The sequence below is a fragment of the Schistocerca americana genome, chromosome 1 (genome assembly GCF_021461395.2).
Source record: "Schistocerca americana isolate TAMUIC-IGC-003095 chromosome 1, iqSchAmer2.1, whole genome shotgun sequence".
NCBI lineage: Eukaryota > Metazoa > Arthropoda > Insecta > Orthoptera > Acrididae > Schistocerca > Schistocerca americana.
The window spans coordinates 492093076-492116530 of record NC_060119.1 but is presented as its reverse complement, the minus strand read 5'-3'; the positions used below and the strand labels follow the sequence as shown (position 1 = coordinate 492116530).

The 23455-nt window shown below is 45.1% G+C and overlaps 1 non-coding gene across 1 annotated transcript; it reads right to left on the bottom strand.

Moving 5' to 3' along the window:
• Positions 1-22990: 22990 nt before the first annotated feature.
• On the bottom strand, positions 22991-23065 carry Trnat-ugu. Its single transcript has one exon. It is a non-coding gene; the product is annotated as a tRNA-Thr (tRNA).
• Between the last annotated feature and the right edge of the window lie 390 nt (positions 23066-23455).

The following is a 23455-nucleotide window of genomic DNA, read 5'->3' as shown; positions in this document are numbered from 1 at the left end:
ATAACCACGCTACTGGAATTAACAGCTTTGAACGCGCAATGGTAGTTAGAGCAAGACACTTGGGACATTTCATTTCGGAAATCGTTGTTGTTGTTGTTGTTGTTGTTGTTGTAGTCTTCAATCCAGAGACTCGTTTGATGCAGCTCTCCATGCTACTGTATCCTGTGCAAGCTTCTTCATCTCCCTGTACCTGCTGGAACCTACATCCTACTGAATCTGGTTAGTGTATTCATCTCTTGGTCTCCCTCTACTATTTTTACCCTCCACGCTGCCCTCCAGTACTAAATTGGTGATCCCTTGATGCCTCAGAATATGCCCTACCAGCCGATCCCTTCTTCTAGTCAAGTTTTGCCACAAATTTCTCTTTTCTCCAATTCTATTCAATACCTTCTCATCAGTTACGTGTTCTACCCAGCTAATCTTGAGCATTCTTCTGTAGCACCACATTTCGAAAGCTTCTATTCTCTTCTTGTCCAAACTATTTATCGTCCATGTTTCACTTCCGTACTCCATACAAATACTTTCAGAAACGACTTCCTGACACTTAAATCTGTACTCGATATTAACAAATTTCTCTTCTTCAGAAACGCTTTCCTTGCCATTGGCAATCTACATTTCATATCCTCTCTACTTCGACCATCATCAGTTATTTTGCTCCCCAGATAGCAAAACTCATTTACTACTCCAAGTGTCTTATAACTTAATCTAATTCCCTCAGCGTCACCCGACTTAATTCGACTACATTCCATAATCCATGTTTTGCTTTTGTTGATGTTCATCTTATATACTCCTTTCAAGACACTGTCCATTCCGTTCAACTGCTCTTCCAAGTCCTTTGCTGTCTCTGACAGAATTACAATGTCATCGGCGAACCTCAACGTTTTTATTTCTTCTCCATGGACTTTAATACCTACTCCGAATTTTTCTTTTGTTTCCTTTACTGCTTGCTCAATATAGAGATTGAATAACATCGGGGAGAGGCTACAACCCTGTCTTACTCCCTTCCCAACCACTGCTTCCCTTTCATGCCCTTCGATTCTTATAACAGCCATCTGGTTTCTGTACAAATTGAAAACAGCCTTTCGCTCCCTGTATTTGACCACCGGCACGTTTAGAATTTGAAAGAGTATTCATGTCAACATTGTAAAAAGCTTTCTCTAAGTCTACGAATGCTAGAAATGTAGGTTTGCCTTACCTTAATCTATCTTCTAAGATAAGTCATAGGGTCAGTATTGCCTCACGTGTTCCAATGTTTCTACGGAATCCCAATTGATCTCCCCCGAGGTCGGCTTCTACCAGCTTTTCCATTCGTCTGTAACGAATTCGGGTTAGTATTTTGCAACAGTGACTTATTAAAACGGAAATCGTTAGGGAATTCAATATACCGGGACACACAGTGTCAAGAATGTGCCGAGAATACCGAATTTCAGGCTTTAGCTCTCACCACAGCCAACGCTTAGGCCGTTGGCCTTCACTTAACGACAGACAGCAGCGGCTTTTGCGTAGAGTTGTCAGTGCTAATAGACACGCAATATTGCGTGATATAACCGCAGACATAAACGTTGGACGTACGACGAAAACACATCCGTTAGAACAGTGCGGCGAAAATTGGCATTAATGGACTATGACAGCAGACGGCCGATTCGAGTGCCTTTGCTAACAGCACGTCATCGCCTCTAGCGCGTCTCCTGGGAACGTGACCCTGTGCAATCATTCATTTACTCCATGTTCCCAAACAACTGTCGAATCTTTATAGATGACACTGCCCCACGTCACTGGGCCACGATTGTACGCGAGTGGTTTGAAGAACATTCTGGATAATTCGGGAGAATGATTTGACCACCCAGATCGTCCGACAGGCATCCCATGAGACATCTATGGGACGTAATTTAGAGGTCATCTCGTGCACAAAATTCGCAGTTAAGAACGGCTATAAAGCCAGCATAGGTTAATACTGCTGCAGGGGCTTCCAACGACTTGTTGAGCCAATGCCAAGTCGAGCTGCTGCACTGCGCCGGACAGAAGGAGCTCCGACACGATATTAGGAGGTACCCCACGACTTTTGTCACGTCAGAGTAGATAACTAAAAATAGGAGAATGGGTTAGAGAACATTGCTGAGCGGTCAGGAAAGCGAGAAATAGAGAGTGGGTCATGTTCTAATATGTGTAAAAATATGCTTTAGAAAGAGATTTTACAGCGGCGCCACCCAGGATTCAGAAGCTCTGGGGAAGATAAAAGTACCTGTCCTTTACTGCATCAGCAACGATGATAGTGCGACGGTACTGTGGCAGAGATGGAATATCGAGGTGCCGCTGCTGCTGGTCAATAACTATGAAATTAAATTACGTATCGTCGAATTTTGCGTTGTATTCCGGATTGACATAACAATTTCCTGTTGCACCAGACCAGGTTTTTTATAGTACTGAATCTTTAATTAATGCTGGAGTATTTAAATACAGTCAGGGAAATATGAAATTCATTGCGTGTAATGTTTAGTTGAAAATATACTTCAAATGCATTATAGCGACCGTAGCAGTCGCGTGGTTCCGGACTGAGCGCCTAGAACCGCGAGACCACCGCGGCCGGCCATGACTCCTGGATGTCAGGTCATATAGCCTGGTATCCCCAACTGTCCGGGGCCTCTTCTTGCTGGTCATTGGGGCTCACTTCGAAGCGAGTTTCATCACTGAAGACAATTCTACTCCAATCAACGTGTTTCCCGGCCGAGGATGTATCTGTAGATGTCCCGGACTGAGGTGGGATAGCAACCGGATTGTAGTACACCATAGGACCCGACTACCAGATTTGTTGTTACCAGGTGCCACTTCTTATCATAGTAGGACCCATTTGGTTATCATCCGCAGCACCCATACATCACAGTGGTACGTCGACGATATTTTACGGCCGTTTTGTTGCCCTTCAAGATAATCAAGCCCGGGCTTACATTTCAGCAAGATAATGCCCGCCCGCATATGGCGCGAATTTCTAGTGCTTGTCTTTGTGCTTCCCAAACACTACCGTGGCCAGGAGAGGCGCCGGATCGGTCCCCAACTGAGAACGTCTGGAGCATTATGTACAGAGCCTCCAACCATCTCGGGATTCTGACCATATGAGGCACCAATTGTACAGAATTTGGCACTATATCTCTCATGACATCCAACAACTCTCTGTCAATCAATGCCAACACAAATAACTGCTTGCCTAAGGGCCAGAGGAGGACCAACTCGTCATTGACTTGCTCATTTTGTGCAGCTCTTTCTCTGGAATAAATCATCCAATTTCTCTGGAATTGTTATTATATCTTTTTCTGTACATGTCCATCACGTGTAACGATTTCCGCCCCACTCGGATAGTTCCTTCGAGGGTGTCGTCTTTCTCCCTTAGATTTTATAATGCGTAGCGCTGGATAAGTGTGTTAAAGTGGTCATGGCCTCTGTTATTTGCTGGTCGTAGTACAGTAAACCACAGATCCTAGCCAGCCAGCTGAGAGCAGCTGGGAGAACAGTGCTGCAGTACTCTGTCGCCGGTGCAGCCATCGTCGAAGTTGCAACCGCGTCCCCGGACCAGTTGGCGTGCGAACCCCATACAGCTCGCCGATTCTGTGTTAGGCTGGCCATCCTGACATATAACGGACTATACGAACCATCAGATGGAGTGAAACATGAAAACCCCTTGAAATCTATTTTTTTAATAAATAATTGATGTTTGGAAATGTGTTTTCAGAGCTGTTGTGTTCTCGGCACTCTGTCGCATGTCCCTATACTTTTTCCACTCGTCCAATCATGGAAAAAATGTTTTAAACATTCATTACTAGATGGCGCATAGGCTTTATACCAAGCATTACATCACTCTGGAATTTCAGATACCAGGTGTTGAGGTGTGTTCCATTTAGCCTGGGTTCGGTTGCTTGGGGGAAGAGACCAAACAGCGAGGTCATCGGTCTCATTGGATTAGGGAAGGATGGAGAAGTAAGTCTGCCGTGCCCTTTCAGAGGAACCATCCCGGCATTTGCCTGGAGCGATTTAGGGAAATCACGGAAACCTAAATCAGGATGGCCGGACGCGATTTAGCCTGGGATGGTATGAAGAGAGAATACACGTTTCCGGAGAGCGGACACAGATTTTGCAATTTTAGGTAAATGAGAAAAGGTAAGCGAGGCAGTTTCTCTGGAAGATTTACAGCAGACTGTTGAGTGATCTTAAGGACTGACCTCTTTCGATGTAATTACATTGTAATCAACTGGCTTCTTTGATTCTATAGATGCTACTGAAACAATGATGTCAGTGATGTTTAAATGCAGTCTGAAGTGACGAATGAAAATTTGTACCAAGGCTGGGATTCGACCCACGTCTCCTGCTCGAGCCGGCCGGAGTGGCCGTGCGGTTCTAGGCGCTACAGTCTGGAACCGAGCGACCGCTACTGTCTCAGGTTCGAATCCTGCCTCGGACATGGATGTATGTGATGTCCTTAGGTTAGTTAGGTTTAATTAGTTCTATGTTCCAGGCGACTGATGCCCTCAGAAGTTGTCGCATAGTGCTCAAAGCCATTTTTTTCTCCTGCTCGACAGACAGATACGCCAGCCACTGCGCCACCTAGGTACATTGGCTTTGCACAACTGCACGGACTACCTTGGCACACCTCCCTCCTCAATCGAAATCCCCATTCACGCCAGGGTGGTGCAGTGGCTAGCGCATATGCCTAATGAGCAGGAGACCCGGCTTCGAATCCAGGCCTTGATACAAAATTTTCATTTATTGCTACAGTTTGCATATATACATCATAGTTTAGACTTGAAGAAATCTGTGATACCAAATAGTTACATTTGAGTGTCGTCACTGCAATATGAGCACAGTGTCTCACACTTAGTCTTTTCAAATAGCTATTTAAAATTTTTACTCTGTACCAGAACAGTGTAAAAATGTCTGTGTATTTGAAACAGGAAAGACCTTGGCTGATGTATGCCATGCCATACTTCCTCTGAAAGGTCACCATGTTTATCAGCTGTAAAACGGTAAGACCTGTTAAGGATGTTGCCATTTCTTCCTCAACAACACGTTTACAACAAACTTTCCATCATTTGATTCCACGAATGGAGCTGTGTAAGAAACGGAAGTCAATAGTGAAATACTTTTCTTCCTGAATTTTATCCTGTTATTCTCCTGTAAAAATTTAAAAGAGACTAGAGACGGTTTCGGTTGACTACAGGTCTACAGTTAAATGATTAATTCTGCGTTTCTGTACTGGTATTACCCACGATTAAATAGTAGTGGCTTCGTAACAGTGGCACTTGAAACAAAATCAGCCCGTCCCTTGGTGTGGCACTTAGAACGTACTTAACATATTATTTATTTTTTAATTCGTCCCATTATTTTTTCCAATGATAATGTGTGCAGCACATTTTCAGTTTTTCGTGTACACCTAAGTTATGTATAAAAACAAGTGTAGTGTTTTTGATTGTTTTGACAAGTGTGAGGTTTGGTACTTACAACATTTGACCTTTGCACTCTCCAGTTGTTGAGGAAGTTATGAAGGGCAGTTGCGTGTCTTCCTAATACATCTGTAACCTCTCCACGTCAACATTGCATTTACTTTGGAGGCAGAAAAGTATCAACAGCTACATTTTCTGGAAGGTAAAATTTCGTTTATTTCAAGATCCCCAACCTGTAAATACTATATAAAAGAAATGTAGCGTAAACGTTCATGAGTTAAATCGTGTTGTTAGTTAATTTCGTTCATACGAGTAAGTCATTTCCAAGGGAATTTATGATGCCACGTGTTACACAGTTAATAATCAGCTTCTTTCTAGAATCACTTTTTACGAAGTATGGTGAGAACGTGGGACACACTGTGAGTCGAAAAACGACACACACGGATCGATACATGCCCTGATTTTTTAATCATCATCCAAGCCGTAACGCGTGAAACACGAATATACGCTGAAGAGCCAAATAAACGAGTACACATGCCTAATATCGTGTAGGGCCTCGCTAGCACGCAGCAGTGGCGTAGCATCCATGGTATGGACTCGAATAATGTCTGAAGTAGTGCTGGAGAAACTGACACCATGAATCCCGCAGCGCTGTCCACAAATCCATTAGAGTAGGAGTGGGTGGAGATCTCTTCTGAACAGCACGATGCAAGGCATCCTAGATATGCTCAATCATGTTCATGTCTGGGGGGGTGGGGGCTTCAGCCTGAACCGCGCGACCGCTACGCTCGCAGGTTCGAATACTGCCTCGGGCATGGATGTGTGTGATGTCCTTAGGTTAGTTAGGTTTAAGTAGTTCTAAGTTCTAGGGGACTGATGACCTCAGATGTTAAGTCCCATAGTGATCAGAGCCATGTGAACCATTTTTTTGTCTGGGGGGGGGGGGGGGGGTCTGGTGGCCAGCGGAAGTGTTTAAACACAGAAGAATATTCCTGGAGGCACTCTGTAGCAATTCTGGACGTGAGAGGTGTCGCATTGTCCTACTGCAATTGCCTAGTCCGTCGGAAAGCACAATGGACATGAATGGATGCAGGTGATCAGACAGGATGCGTATGTACGTTCACCTGTCACAGACATATCTAGACTTATTAGGGGTCCCATATCTCTCCAACTGCACTCGCCCCACACCACTGCAGAACTCCACCAGCTTAAACTGTCTAACATGCAGAGACCATGGATTCATGAGGTTGCCTCCAAACCCGCACACGTCCATCCGCTCGGTACTATTTGAAACGAGTCTCGTCCGACCGGGCAGCAAGTTTCCAGTCATCAACAGCCCAATGCTGGTGTTGACGGGCCCAGGCGAGGCGTAAAGATTCGAGTTGTGCAGTCATCAAAGATACACGAGTGGGCCTTCGGCTCTGAAAGCCCATATCGATGTTATTTCGTTGAATGGTTCGCGCTTTGACACTTTTGATGGCCCAGAATTGAAATCTACAGATATTTCCGGAAGGGTTGTATTTCTGTCAGTTGAACGATTCTCTCCAGTCGTCGTAGATCCCATTCTTGCAGGATCTTTTCCGGCCGTAGCGACGTCGGAGATTTGATGTTTTACGGATTCCTAATATTCACGGTACACTCGTGAAATGGTAGAACAGGAAACTCGCCATTTCACCGCTACCTCGGGGAACCTGTGTCACATCGCTCTTGCGCTGACTATAACACCACGTTCAAACTCACTTAAATCTTGATAAACTGCCATTGTAGCAGCAGTAACCGACCTAAAACTGCGCCAGACACTTATTGTCTTATATAATCGTTGCCGAAAGCAGCGCCGTATTCTGTTTACATATCTCTGTATTTGAAAAAGCATGCCTACACCAGTTTCTTTGGTGGTTCAGTGTATATGCCGCAGCACCTCTGACGCGAGATGAAACACGTGGAATGCGAAGCGGTGAAACATAAGAACCTCATCAGTTATGTAAAATGCCCCACGCAAAACCAACACCTGGCGAAGTGACACGTCAGAAGAAAAAGGTTGGGTACGACGTTTCAGTCACACATTATAAAGGGGGGCGGACATAATCAACTACGTACTGGACAGTGACGGACTAAAGACTGTACACAAGCCGACCAAGAAGATCTGAGTCTTGCAAGTCTCAGATTTCAGCGGGACTCTGCACCAGAAGCAGCGCTGTCCTGAAGATGGCGAACAGTTACACTACTGGCCATTAAAATTGCTACACCACGAAGATGACGTGCTACAGACGCGAAATTTGACAGACAGGAAGAAGATGCTGTGATATGCAAATGATTAGTTTTCAGAGCATTCACACAAGGTTGGCGCCGGTGGCGACACCTACAACGTGCTGACATGAGGAAAGTTTCCAACCGATTTTTCATACACAAACAGCAGTTGACCGGCGTTGCCTGGTGAAACGACGTTGTGAGGCCTCGTGTAAGGAGGAGAAATGCGTACCATCACGTTTCCGACTTTGATAAAGGTCGGATTGTAGCCTATCGCGATTGCGGTTTATCGCATCGCGACATTGCTGCTCGCGTTGATCGAGATCCAATGACTGTTAGCAGAATATGGAATTGGTGGGTTCAGCAGGGTAATACGGAACGCCGTGCTGGATCCCAACGGCCTCGTATCACAAGCAGTCGAGATGACAGGCATCTTATACGCATGGCTGTAACGGATCGTGCAGCCACGTCTCGACCTCTGAGGCAACAGATGGGGACGTTTGCAGGACAACAACCATCTGCACGAACAGTTCGACGACGTTTGCAGCAGCATGTACTATCAGCTCGGAGACCATGGCTGCGGTTACCCTTGACTCTGTATCACAGACAGGAGCGCCTGCACTGGTGTACTCGACGACGAACCTGGGTGCACGAATGGCTAAATCTCATGCAGGTTCTGTTTACAGCACCATGATGGTCGCATCCGTGTTTGGCGACATCGCAGTGAACGCACATTGTAAGCGTGTATTCGTCATCGCCATACTGGCGTATCACCAGGTGTGATGGTATGGGGTGCCATTGGTTACACGTCTCGGTCACCTCTTGTACGCATTGACGGCACTTTGAGCAGTGGACGTTACATTTCAGATGTGTTACGATCCGTGCCTCTACCCTTCAATCGATCCCTGCGAAACCCTACATTTCAGCAGGATAATGCACGACCGCATGTTGCAGGTCCTGTACGGGCCTTTCTGGATACAGAAAATGTTCGACTGCGGCCCTAGCCAGCACATTCTCCAGATCTCTCACCAATTGAAAATATCTGGTCAATGGTGGCCGAGCAACTGGCTCGTCACAATACGCCAGTCACTACCCTTGATGAACTGTGATATCGTGTAGAAGCTGCATGGGCAGCTGTACCTGTACACGCCATCCAAGCTCTGTTTGACCCAATGCCCAGGCGTACCAAGGCCGTTATTACGGCCAGAGGTAGTTGTTTTGGGTACTGATTTCTCAGGATCTATGCACCCAAACTGCGTGAAATTGTAATCACATGTCAGTTCTAGTATAATATATTTGTCCAATGAATACCCGTTTATCATCTGCATTTGTTCTTGGTGCAGCAATTTTAATGGCCAGTAGTGTAGATCCCCGATATTTTGAATCACGTTGATTTTAGGATCCGGCAGCATACCCGAAAACACTTTCAAGACTTATTACGCCGGGGAGGCCTATGATGTAAAGATCAAAGACTGAATAGCAAAGGACCAAAGAGACCACTCGCAATGTCGCTAGTATACTGGATTCCGTCTACAGCTGGAGAAGCTTATCAGTATCAGGAGCATAGAAAAAGAACGGTATTGGTCGTTGCGGCAGGTGGAGAAATCGGTCGTGGCGGAACACCCGCTTTGTGACGTAGGCCACGGAATAAAATTCGCCGTCATGCTTCAGCGGCGCGTTTAAATGTTCGTCCTACAAAAATGTCCAATCACCTTGTGGCGATTTCTTCTTCTGTAATCCGGTTCACATGTCTGCCCTCTTCGAAAGCGAACAATATATCTCGACTGGGAGAAATGTACTAGAACCAGCCGCACCACCCATGTCCAGGAGTTGCAAGAAATGTTTTCTAGTTTCAGAAAGTTTATGAGTGAAAAATTCGATTTATCGTCACTAGTTTCGTACAAAAACAGCTTCAGCTCACATTCACGATAACTTTGTGGCACTCCACGGCCAATTTTAACTCGTAACTCCGCAAAAATGGTTCAAATAGCTTTAAGCACTATGGGACTTCACATCTGTGGTCATTAGTGTCCTAGACTTAGAACTACGTAAACCTAACTAACCTAAAGGCATCACACACATCCATGCCCGAGGCTGGATTCGAACCCGCGACCGTAGCAGCAGCGCGGTTCCGGACTGAAGTGCCTAGAACCGCTCAGCCACAGTAGCCGGCCGTAATTCCGCAAAATTATTACATTTGTCCTGAGCTTCTTACATATGCGTCGACGTATGGTGAAGACTCAGTTCTGAACTTTATTTTAGACTTCAAAACGCAATTCTTTACCCTACGGAATACGCGCGAACGTACTGTTATCTGATTGCTAAAGGAACATTACAGTCAATGATCTGTCAGTATTAAACCGCGAAATCTCGGGCCTTGTACTATAAACCAGTTACAATACAATAGCTCTTCATTGCGATTTATTGAAATAAAATATTTAGAAAATACACAAACATTAAAATAGTTCCCTCTTTAAATCATTGGATTATCGTAAAATGTTTCTAGTTTCCCAAGTACCAAAATCTGAAAAATTACACTTTTACTAATTTCCCTGCAGATGTGATTCACGCTCTCTGTACAACCATGATTCTCACTGTAATCTGTAGTCAGTTAATAGTCACGACGATATTCATCTATCTTCTTACTTCGCCCTCACAGCGCCATTCTCACTAATAACTAGACATCTTCAGTTATCAACAATTAATAAAGTAATAATATTCACAGAAGATACAGTATTATTTCCAAAATATAATCCTTTGCCTGCGTCTCATTTATAGCCTGTAAGATGCGAACTTCTTGCAGCTACAGCTGTAACTATAAGGAACTGCTGCATCGGAAGAGCGCATCTGTCGTTCTATAAACATGACTCATGTGTGAAGCTACTTGTTCGCTAGTCTGCTAAACGCGATACAACGCACTAAGCCTCAACGCCAATTTCTTGCTATGGAAAAGAGCTACAACGCCGATTTGTTCAGAGAAGTCGTCAAAATTCAGAAAAATGATAACGGTTTGAACAAAGGCCTGAAGACAGGAGCATACTGGATTCCAGTGTTCCAGTGAACGACCGCTGCAGGTGACAAGGAGAGAGCCACGGCGGTAATGATCAGGGAAACGCCCTCAGACGTTGGCGCAACAAGTACATACACTAAGGAGACAAAAGTCATGCGATACCTCCTAATTTCGTGTTGGATATCTTTCTGCCTGGCGTAGTGCAGCATCTCGTCGGAAGTCCCCTGCAGAAATAGTGAACCATATTGCTTCATAACCGTCCAGTACTGCCGAAGTGTTGCTGGTGCAGGATTTTGTGCACGAACTGACTTCTCGATTATGTCCCATAAATGTTCAATGTAAACCATGTCGTGCGATCCGGGTGGGCAAATCATTCGCCAGAATGTTCTTCAAAGCAATCGCGAACATTCGTGATCCGGTGACTAAGCGCATTGTCATGCATATAAATACTATCGTTGAACAGCTGCAAATGGCCTCTAAGTTACCGAGCATAAATATTTCCAGTCAATGATCGGTTCAGTTGGACCATAGGACCCAGTCCATTCTGTGCAAACACAGCCCACACCACTATGGGATCCACCACCAGCTTGCACAGTGCCTTGTTGAGAACTTGCGTCCACGGCTTCGTGGGGTCTGCGCCACATTCGAAACATATCATCAGCTCTTACCAACCGAAATCGGGACTCAGCTGACCAGGCCATGGTTTTACAGTCGTTTAGGGTCCAGCCGATATGGTTACGAGCCCAGGAGAGGCGCTGCAGGCCATGTCGTGTTATTAGCAAAGACACTCGCGTCGATCGTCTGCTGCCATAGCCTATTAACACCAAGTTTCACGGCACTGTCCTAAAGCATACGTTCGTCGTACATTGATTTCCGCGCTTATTTCACGCAATAGCGCTTGTCTGTTAACCCTGACAACTCAACGGAAACGCTGCTGCTTTCTGTAGTTATGTGAAGGCCGTCGGCCACTGCATTGTCCGTGGTGAGAGGCAATTCCTGAAATCTGGTATTCTTGGCATTCTCTTGACACTGTGGACTTCGCGATATTGAATTGACTAACGATTTCCGAAATGCAATGCTTCATGCGTCCAGTTCCAACTACCATTCCGCGTTCAGAGTCTGTTAATTCCCGTTGGGCAGCTATAATTACATTGCATACCTTTTCACATGAATCACCTGCGCATAATGGACAGCTCCGGCAGTGCACTATCCTTTTATACTTTGTGCGTGCGGTACTACCGCCACCTGTATATGTGCGTATCACCATCCCGTGACATTCGTCTCCTCAGTGTAGAATCTCCTGGCGCAGGCTCGACTCCAGTCCGTCACCAGCAATGGAAGGTGAAATGACAGCCACTCGTACTGCTCAAACGACATAAAAATTATTAAATAACCACTCTCCCGAACATCCCGAGGCAATACGTCTTCTCGTACTTCTGGATCAATTCGGCAATAACTATAGAGATTGCCGTAATGAATAGCGTGTGATAGCAAGCGCAACTTTGATGACAATAACTAGTTTATATAGCCCTTTCTTCGTTGGATAGTGTGGTGTCACCGCCAGACACCACACTTGCTAGGTGGTAGCCTTTAAATCGGCCGCGGTCCGTTAGTATACGTCGGACCCGCCTGTCGCCACTATCAGTGATTGCAGACCGAGCCCGCCACACGGCGGGTCTAGTCTAGAGAGACTCCCTAGCACTCGCCCCAGTTGAACAGCCTACTTTGCTAGCGATGGTTCACTGCCTACATACGCTCTCATTAGCAGAGACGACAGTTTAGCATAGCCTTCAGCTACGTCATTTGCAACGACCTAGCAAGGCGCCATATTCAGTAATTAGAACGAATTCTGAACAGATAATATTGCGAATTGTGTACCGTCAAGAGCGACGTTCATCATTAATGGATTAAAGTTAAGTATCAAACTAATTGCGTCCGCTTTCTGAATTCTAATTCCTTGTCATGTTCCAGACGTCACGTCAGTATAGTTCTTCCCTCCTCACGCCAGCCTGCGTGAGCTAAAACGCGTGCATTTCGGCCTCCTCTAGTAAGACGGTGTTGGCTCTTCTGCCAACACAACAGATAGTACTGCCAGTCTAGTTGTACCAAAACTTGGTCTTATAAAGTAGTACTTTCCACGTCACTGCCTGCAACGAATTTACAAAAAATGGTTCAAATGGCTCTGAGCACTATGGGACTCAACTGCTGTGGTCATAAGTCCCCTAGAACTTAGAACTACTTAAACCTAACTAACCTAAGGACATCACACACATCCATGCCCGAGGCAGGATTCGAACCTGCGACCGGAGCGGTCGTGCGGTTCCAGACTGTAGCGCCTTTAACCGCTCGGCTACTTCGGCCGGCAACGATTTTACAGTATTGCAGGGTGGTAGCAAACGCTCACTACAATGTTATCTTGCCTTTCACTATTGAAAAGACTAGGAAAATATTACAAATACAGGGCAGCAACATTTTACGACATTAGAGTTCCGCAATTGCAGCAAGAAACGTTAGTAGCTGATACGCGTCCATTTGGAACTTACAGTGTAAGAGGAAAGGCTGGGATGTTCCTATTACGAAAACTTTTCCCAGTACGTCACGTAAAATAAAAATACTGATTATTATGCAATTTCGTGACGGGCAAGACATCCCTTCAAAGATGGCAAAGCTGAACAAAAAAACCTAGGTAAATGAAATTAATAGTGTAAATCACACACTGGCGTAGTTAGGAGTTTATCGTTTATTAATAGAGTGAGGCACGATACTGCTGTGTCGTCCGAACAAGACACAGCCAGGGATAAAGCACCACAAGCGCAAAGATGAGAGCTGTTCCAGTGCTATAGAGACTCGTCACTTGAGCGAAGTCCACCAGTGCCACAGGCGGCGCTGGCGATGAAGATATCAACCTCTCCTCGGCCAATTGCCGGGCAAGTACAATCCGCCAGTGACCTGACGACAACGGGCAGAAGCCTACTCGGAAGATAGAAGAGCAGCTCTCGCCGACTTCGTTGTAGATCATCGACCAGGACTGTCATAAACAGGGAACGTCGTTTAGTGAAGTCCTAGAAGTGAACAGACAGTTGCTGCAAATTGCGTTTGCTATATACTGTGTAGTTTACTTACGATTATTTGCTGTTAACCATTGAGGGCCTTTTCTTGCGTTACATTACATGCAGTGCTCCAGACGTCAATATTCGACAAGTCAGAAACAAAAGTAAAATTTTTTAACTCATCTGTGTGACTTCGTTACTAATTTGTTGGAGGGTCTAGAATCTTCGTTCTCCTATCGTGTTATCTGACCCTGGGGCATAGCCGTGTAATAGTGGCAGGTAGGAACTGTCTTAGCGGTGTGCTGCGCCAGAAGCCGTTTCACGAACTGACAAACCCGGCGTACCGTAACAACAGTGGCAACTCAACCTCCACAGCAGTATAGACGAGGGCTTTACAGAATTGGCGACAAGGGTTTACAAAAGATACAAGCCAGTGAACGCGAATGCTTACGTCATTGTTCGAAGGTAATTAACCGATCAACCTAACATAAGGAATGGAAAGAAATGATCGGCAACTCAATCTAGGGGTAGTTCTGCTTATCGAAACTGAACAGGTAACGAAAAAATAAGCATCGTGTTCGGTCAATCTACCCTCGTACTATTCGTCGTCAACGCTTTTTTTGCCGCCTCTAAAAAGAAAGATGCAAATATCCGTACAGAGTTATGGTTGTTATCATGTGATATTATGAAGTTTGATACTATAATCAAATTCCGCTTAACATTTAAAAAAATCTCATATTTTATCTACAGACACCGTACTTTGTACCTGTCAGACAAGAAAAGACGCCACAAAATGGCGAGAAGAAATGAAACGCCATATCACTTGTTTTCAGCAAAAGATATACAGATTTCGTTTCCGTTTGGCCTCTTGAGCAATAATCTCTGACCAAACCATCTGATTACTATTTTAATTACAAAACATATTTTCACATAGATAAACAGAAAAATTTGTTCACCAGAAACAATATAACAGTATTGATATGTTCCTATCGGTATTTTTCATCGCAGTCTTTACATGGGTATGAATTCACGTGGGGGCAAAATAAATAAATATATATATATATATATATATATATATATATATATATATATATATATATATATATACGTGCGTGTGTGTGTGTGTGTGTGTGTGTGTGTTTCATGACTAGCATATGCGGAATTCACAAGCCATGTTACACACTTCTCGAAGTTGTAGAGGGGACTTAGTAGATCGAGTTTTATATAGGAATCCATGTTCAGAAACGTCATCCAACGATGCTACAGAGCGTCTAAGCTATAAGCGTCGGCACCTAAAAATTTATGTATACACAGACTGATTCCGTGAGAATATTACAAACTTTTGAGGATGATGGAGAAGGGTAATGTATCAAATTGAGGTAAGGGTCTCTGAACCGGAAATGAACGAGTCGGAAGTAACAGGTGAAAACCGTTCTGATACCTCTCACAGTGGAATACATGTACCGGAACTGTTGTTGCTGACATTGTACGGTAGGCCACTTTCAGAAGTGGTAGTATGGACCAAAACCAGAAAAATGGCTAGTAAACATGGGTTCTACAATGCAAACCTCAAGAGCTATGAGCACTTATAGAGGGTGTTACAAAAAGGTACGGCCAAACTTTCAGGAAACATTCCTCACACACAAAGAAAGAAAATATGTTATGTGGACATGTGTCCGGAAACGCTTACTTTCAATGTTAGAGCTCATTTTATTACTTCTCTTTAAATCACATTAATCATGGAATGGAAACACACAGCAACAGAACGTACCAGCGTGACTTCAAACACTTTGTTACAGGAAATGTTCAAAATGTCCTCTGTTAGCGAGGATACATGCATCCACCCTCCGTCGCATGGAATCCCTGACGCGCTGATGCAGCCCTGGAGAATGGCGTATTGTATCACAGCCGTCCACAATACGAGCACGAAGAGTCTCTAGATTTGGTACCGGGGTTGCGTAGACAAGAGCTTTCCAATGCTCCCATAAATGAAAGTCAAGAGGGTTGAGGTCAGGAGAGCGTGGAGGCCATGGAATTGGTCCGCCTCTACCAATGCATCGGTCATCGAATCTGTTGTTGAGAAGCGTACGAACACCTCGACTGAAATGTGCAGGAGCTCCATCGTGCATGAACCACATGTTGTGTCGTACTTGTAAAGGCACATGTTCTAGCAGCACAGGTAGAGTGTCCCGTATGAAATCATGATAACGTGATCCATTGAGCGTAGGTGGAAGAACATGGGGCCCAATCAAGACATCACCAACAATGCCTGCCCAAACGTTCACAGAAAATCTGTGTTGAAGACGTGATTGCACAACTGCGTGCGGATTCTCGTCAGCCCACACATGTTGATTGTGAAAATTTACAATTTGATCACGATGGAATGAAGCCTCATCCGTAAAGAGAACATTTGCACTGAAATGAGGATTGACACATTGTTGGATGAACCATTCGCAGAAGTGTACCCGTGGAGGCCAATCAGCTGCTGATAGTGCCTGCACACGCTGCACATGGTACGGAAACAACTGGTTCTCCCGTAGCACTCTCCATACAGTGACGTGGTCAACGTTACCTTGTACAGCAGCAACTTCTCTGACGCTGACCTTAGGATTATCGTCAGCTGCACGAAGTATTGCCTCGTCCATTGCAGGTGTCCTCGTCGTTCTAGGTCTTCCCCAGTCGCGAGTCATAGGCTGGAATGTTCCGTGCTCCCTAAGACGCCGATCAATAGCTTCGAACGTCTTCCTGTCGGGACACCTTCGTTCTGGAAATCTGTCTCGATACAAACGTACCGCGCCACGGCTATTGCCCCGTGCTAATTCATACATCAAATGGGCATCTGCCAACTCTGCATTTGTAAACATTGCAATGACAGCAAAACCACGTTCGTGATGAACACTAACCTGTTGATGCTACGTACTGATGTTCTTGATGCTAGTACTGTAGAACAATGAGTCGCATGTCAACACAAGCACCGAAGTCAACATTACCTTCCTTCAATTGGGCCAACTGGTGGTGAATCGAGGAAGTACAGTACATACTGACGAAACTAAAATGAGCTCTAAATGGAAATTAAACGTTTCCGGACACATGTCCACGTAACATCTTTTCTTTATTTGTGTGTGAGGAATGTTTCCTGAAAGTTTGGCCGTACCTCTTTGTAACACCCTGTATAATAAAGGAGATGTGTTTCACACTAGCGAAGATGAACAGGTGCTCATAGTTTCTCAGGTAAGGGTTCCAGAGCACCTCTTTACTAGACATTTTTTTCTCGTCTTGGTCCATAACAGTGGCTCTGAAAGTTGCATAGCATCCATTCTTAGCGACAACAGTACCGGTAAATGAGTTTCATTGTCAGAGTTATCAGAGTGATACTCGCTTGTAACTTTCGACTCGTCTGTTACCTCAAACTAATACATTCATCCGTTTGCATTTTCCTTGAAAGTGTAACATCATGATGGAATTACCTTGCATATACGCACATTTACAGGCGGCGGCATCTATAAATTTGACATCTGTAATGTCGTTGGACTCCTCTACAACCTCTAAAAGTGTGTAGCATGAATAGTGAAACAGCCTGCATAACGTTATACAGCGAAGCAGATTTAGAGCGGCACGAGCAGAGGGCACTAGCGGATATGCGGAAGCCAAACATCGGACGCGTGCAACAAGCGAAGAGCGCGGGAGCGGAAGGCTGTGGGAACGGGCCGTCGGAACTTCCGGCCTTTGTGGGCGGGCGGGGGCGGATGCGGCCGCGGTCTGCTACACGGCAGGCACGCACTGGCGGCGGGGAGGGACACTTGTTGCCCGCAGCCTTAATGCGGCCATTCAACAGGTCAGCTGCGCCGGTGCCGCGCCACCTCAAATATTTGTTCCGGCAGGCTGCCCAGACTGCTGTCGATGAGTTTTAACGCCCCAAAGACAACTAACGTTCTCTGACACGATGATATTCCCAATTTTATTTCGACCACGGTAGGAAAGAAATGTCTGAAAAATTGCGACAGTAATTATTCCGCTGGCTATTAAAAATGCTGCACGTTGAAGGCGGCATGCAACTTTGCTTCCATTTTACTGCATACCTGTATATGGCAATGACTGTAGATTTGGCATAACACTCCAAAGTGGCGGTTGGAGAAGTAACGCCGAACCCATTTTGTGCTGTTGAGAGAGATGGCACCTCTTTGCGCTATCTGATCAAAAGTATCCGGACACTCCTACGTGGAATTCACTACTAAATGTCACGAGAGACGGATCAGCCAATATAAAAGCAGTCCAGAATGGGTTGGTGAGAAGAATTCAGCGACTTCACACGTGAGTTTTCGTTGGATGTCACGTAACTAACAACTCAGTCAATGTGCCTTACCAGAAGGTGACCAATACCAAGATATAAATGTGGATAGGTACGCCGAAGAGCTAGTGAGTGCGATTACCAGAGCAGTGAAAGCAGCCGTACCAACTAGGAGGAGGGCCATAGCGACCTCTCAGTCACCATGGTCTGCCGAACTGGAGAACATGCGCCAGTCTATCAGAGGGGTAAGGAGGACTATCAGTGAAGTGTCTTCTGGTGGGAAAGGCAACGATGATTGCAACAATATAGGGGATTAAAGGAAACATTCCAGAAGGAACTTCAGGGGTTAGATTTCGAAGGTGCGAGAGGTATGTTGAAAATCAACTAACCACTGACCCCTGGGGAGTGGCCTATACGTTGGTGAGAGAAGATCCGCTCTCCAATAGTGATATTCACTATTGGACAGGATGACAGAATCCTGGCTGGAGACTGTTGAGGTCCTCCTTCGGTCCCTGTTGCCTGAAGAGAGTGAGTAAAGGGAACGGAGGGCCATCGCGAAATGAGAACAGCTGATCTAGTAAGATATACAAATGATAGAGCCGTATACCCCTTCTCTGAAGAGGAGGTGGCTGCCCAAATAAAATCGTTAAAGAGTGGAAAAGCTCCTGGGCCAGACGGAATTTTCGCTGATGTAGAGCAGATCCTAGCCCCTCAGTTGGTAACACCACTTACCCTACTATATAACGAGTGGTTCAGATTGCAAAAATTTCTCAAAATCTGGGAAACGGCTAATGTGGTCATAATAAAGCAACGACCAGAAAAAGACCCAACTGAGACCATGTCATACAGACCGACATGTTTGCTAGACCTCTTCCCAAAACTATTCGAGAAATTGCTGGCTGATAGACTAGCTGCACATCCAGTGTTGTGCGGGATGAGTGACAGGCAGTTCGGCTTCAGGCCTGGGTGGACGGCGGCTGATGCAGTCGCCCTGGCGGCCGAGGTCTGTGACTCTGGCCTATACAAGTACATAGCTGGTATCACGGTGGACGTCAGTGGTGCCTTTGATCACCTGTGGTGGCCTTCGCTCTTCTCCTGTTTGCAGGAGAAAGAGTATCCAGGGGCGCTCTACGGTTGTCTGAGGAGTTATTTCAAGGATCGGGAGGTCTGGCTATCATCCCTTAGCGGGAAAGTTAGAAAATCGATAGTAAAGGGATGCCTCCAGGGTTCTGTGTTGGGTCCCATGTTTTGAGACATCCACATGGAACCATTATTGGACAGCTTGCAACAGAATGACGATGTACTAGAGGTGATAGCCTATGCAGATAACCTCCTCATGTTGGTGGGCGGCTGTAGCTGCAAAGACATCAAACCAAAGATTGAGGTGGCTATGGATATATTACAAGAATGGTGCTAACAGACTAAAATGAAAATATCACCAAATAAGTCAACCTATCTGTTATTGAAAGGAAAACTAATCAGGAACCCAAAAGCTAGAATCGAGGGCTCACCAGTTTTCTGGCGTCGAGTGGCGCGTTACCTGGGAGTTACCATTGGTGAAAGATGGGACTTTGCAAAGCACATTGAAACTGTAACCCAAAGAGCCCTAGAAGTACTTAATAACCTCATATGCATTGGACACAAAAGATTTCATCTTCCTCCCGACCTAATGAAGTTATATCACAACAGCATACTAACATCAATAGTAGGTTAGGGCTCGGGGGTCTGGGCGCACAGGCTCACGAAGGTGGTGCCTGCCACGACGGTGAAAAGGGTACAAAGCAATATGTTATTGACGTTGGGGCCTACAGGACATCTCTGAGTGGGTTCTTGTTGGTAATAATGGGGCTTTGCTGCCTTGATATCAAAAATAGGAAAGAGGCAGCATGGTTGTGGGTGAAGAAGGGAGAGATCGGGAAACAGGGGTATCCTGGGTATTCAGGTTGGGGATAAGGGTGCAATCAAGAGAAGGGGTGAACAGCTGTGGCAGGAAGCATGGGAAGCCGATGGCAATGACCGAAGAACTTTCCAATTCCTACCAGATGTCAAAGAACAATTAGGTTTGGAATACTTTAAGCCGACAAGGGGATTGTTCCATTTTCTCACTGGTCGTGGGCCCTACCCAATATACCTGTGTCGGTTTGGAAGAAGGGCTACGCCTTCTTGCGATTGTGGTGCACCGGAGGGTACTCCCGACCATGTGGTTTACAAGTTCCCCCTTTACAATGATATGGCAGATGCGCTGAGACAGCCACTACCAAACTACAACACTTTTACCCTACTACGACAGGAGGATATATTTCGAGTACCAAACAACCTAGCTAACGAGGTATCACAAAAAGATCTTTTGGAATATCTGACGGGCAACCGTGAATAACGACAAATAACAAAATGTATCCCAGTAACCCAATCTCATACCGCGTGGGCGTGGATAGGCCGACTGCCGTTACAGTTGGAATCCGCCACGTCCAGGACTAGGAGGATTGGAATACAACAACACTGAATCAGAAAACGCACCGGAATCGACTTAGATTAGGTTTGATCTAGTAAGTAGGACTTAGACATAAGGAAATAAAAAATAGGAACCTGTAGAGAAATAGTCAAGATATCTTGGGCCTGCGCAGTGCAAGGGGCACTCTCACCGGGATTAGCTCGGTGAGGAAAGCCGTGAAAAAAAAAAACCTAGGTTTATATTTAACTGGCACACCTGTAACGCTGCAGATAGGGTAGAGGTTTAGTTTTTAAATACCACTAGAGTGGTAGACAAGTACCAATAGTGAATTGCCTTGCTCATTGTAATTAACACTACTTATAGTTCATTAGTAAACAAGCTGCAAAAAAACCATTACAATAATTATACGACCCACTAATTGCGTTAGGAGGTGGGTTATATAAAAGATTAAGAATAAAGAATTGAAAAAATCAATCAGGGACATTTCCACCCTTCTATGGCTGCCCAAGTCGATTGCTGCTGATGTGATTTTGAAGTGGTAACGCGAAATAATAACTACATTTAAACCAAGACGAGGCGGACTTCATGTACAGGCGGTCTCAGGTCGTTCCGCACTGCAGTGCGTGGTTGAAAACAAAAAATTAAAAAAAACCGCTTGATTTTTTTTTCCCGAGGTCGTCATTCTTCTGACTGGTTTGATGCGTCCTGCCACAAATTCTTCTCTTGTGCCAAGCTCTTCATCTCTGAATTTGTGGTAAGATCTTATGGGACCAAACAGCTTAGGACTACGGTCCCTGAGCTTACACACTACTTAATCTAACTTAAACTAACTTACGCTATGGACAGCACACACACCTATGCCCGAGGAAGGAGTCGAACGTCCGACGGGGAGAGCCGCGCGGACCGTGACAAGACGCCTGAGACCGCGCGGCTACCCCGCGCGGCCCTTCATCTCTGAGAAACACTTACAACCTACGTCCTCAATAATTTTCTGGATGCATTCCTATCTCTGTCTTCCTCTACAGTATTTGGCCTCTACAGATCCCTCTAGTACCATAGAAGTCATTCGCTGATGTCTTATCAGATGTCCTATTATCCTGTCCCTTCTGCTTGTCAGTATTTTCCACATATTCCTTTCCTCTCAGATTCTGAGCAGAACCTTCACATTCCTTTCCTTATCAGCCCACCTAAATTTCAACAAAAAAATGTTCAAATGGGTGTGTAATTTATGGGACTTAACTGCTAAGGTCATCAGTCCCTAAGCTTACACACAACTTAACCTAAATTATTCTAAGGACAAACACACACACCCATGCCCGAGGGAGGACTCGAACCTCCGCCAGGACCAGCCGCACAGACCATGACTGCAGCGCCGCAGACCGCTCGGCTAATCCCGCGGGGCTAACACCAAATATCAAATGCTTCGATTCTCTTCTGTTCCGGTTTCCCCACAGTCCGTGTTTCACTGCGATACAATACTGTGCTCCAAACGTACATTCTCAGAAGTTGCTTCCCCAAATTAAGGCCTATGTTTGATGTCAGTAGACTTATCTTGGCCAGAAATGCCCTTTTTTACAGTAGTAGTCTGCTTTTGATGTCCTCGTTGCTCCGTCCGTCATTGATTATTTTGCTGCCTAGGTAACAGAATTCCTTAAACCCATCAACTTTGTGACCATCAATCCTGATGTTAAATTTCTCGCTGTCCTCATTTCAGCTACTTCTCATTACTTTCTTCTTTCTTCGATTTACTCTCAATCCATATTCTGACTTATTAGATTTGTTCATTCCGTTCAGCATATCATGTAATTCTTCTTCACTTTCACTCAAGACAGCAATGCCATCAGTGAATCTTATCATTGATTTCCTTTCACCTTGAGTTTTAATTCCTCTCCTGAAGCTTTCTTTTATTTCCGTCATTGCTTCTTCGATGTACAGATTGAACAGTAGGGGCGAAGGAATACATTCCTATCTTAATCCCTTTTTAATCCCAGCACTTCGTTCTTGGTCGTCCTCTCTTCCTATTCCCTCTTGCATGTTGTACATATTGTATATTATCCGTCACGCCCTATAACTTACGCTATTTTCCTCGGTGTCTTGATTCTTCTTTAGTGTTACTTCCATTATCAAACGCAACTTCAGAACTGCTTCCCTGGTGCCTTTACCTTTCCTAAAGCCAGACTGATCGTCGTCTAACACGTCCTCAATTTTCTTCTCCGTTCTTCAGTATGTTATTCTTGACAGCAACTTGGATGAATCAGCTGTTAAGCTGATTGTACGATAATTCTCGCACTTGTCAGCTCTTGCAGTCTTCGGAATTCTGTGGGTGATATTTTTCCGAGAGTCGGGAGGTATATCTGCAGAGTCATACATTCTGCGCACAACGCGAATAGTCGTTTTGTTGCCACTTATCCCAATGATTTTTAGATATTCTGATGGAATGAAATTAGAATTATATTAATACCTTCAGCTGCTCAAAGGCGTTGATATATATCAACGGGGACAGGTGAAAATGTGTGCCCCGACCGGGACTCGAACCCGGGATCTCCTGCTTACATGGCAGACGCTCTATCCATCTGAGCCAACGACGGCACAGAGGATAGTGCGACTGCAGGGACTATCTCGCGCACGCCTCGCGCGAGACCCACATTCTCACCTTGTATGTCCACACACTACATTCGTAGTGTTCCACCCCAACACACTCATTACTCGTGGAAGACATTCTTACCAAGTCCGTAAAAGTTCGGGGAATATGTATGCATCCGCACAGAAGAACAAGATCATGGCCGGTGTTGCCAGAACTATATTCTTGCATGGATATGGTGTCTGTTCTTTCTTCTTAGTGTATTACCCTTTCAATATATATGTCCGAAAGAACAGACACCATATCCATATAAGCATATAATTCTGATGGAATGTTATCTATCCCTTCTGCCTAATTTGATTTTAAGTCCTTCAAAGCTCTGTTAAATTCTGATTATA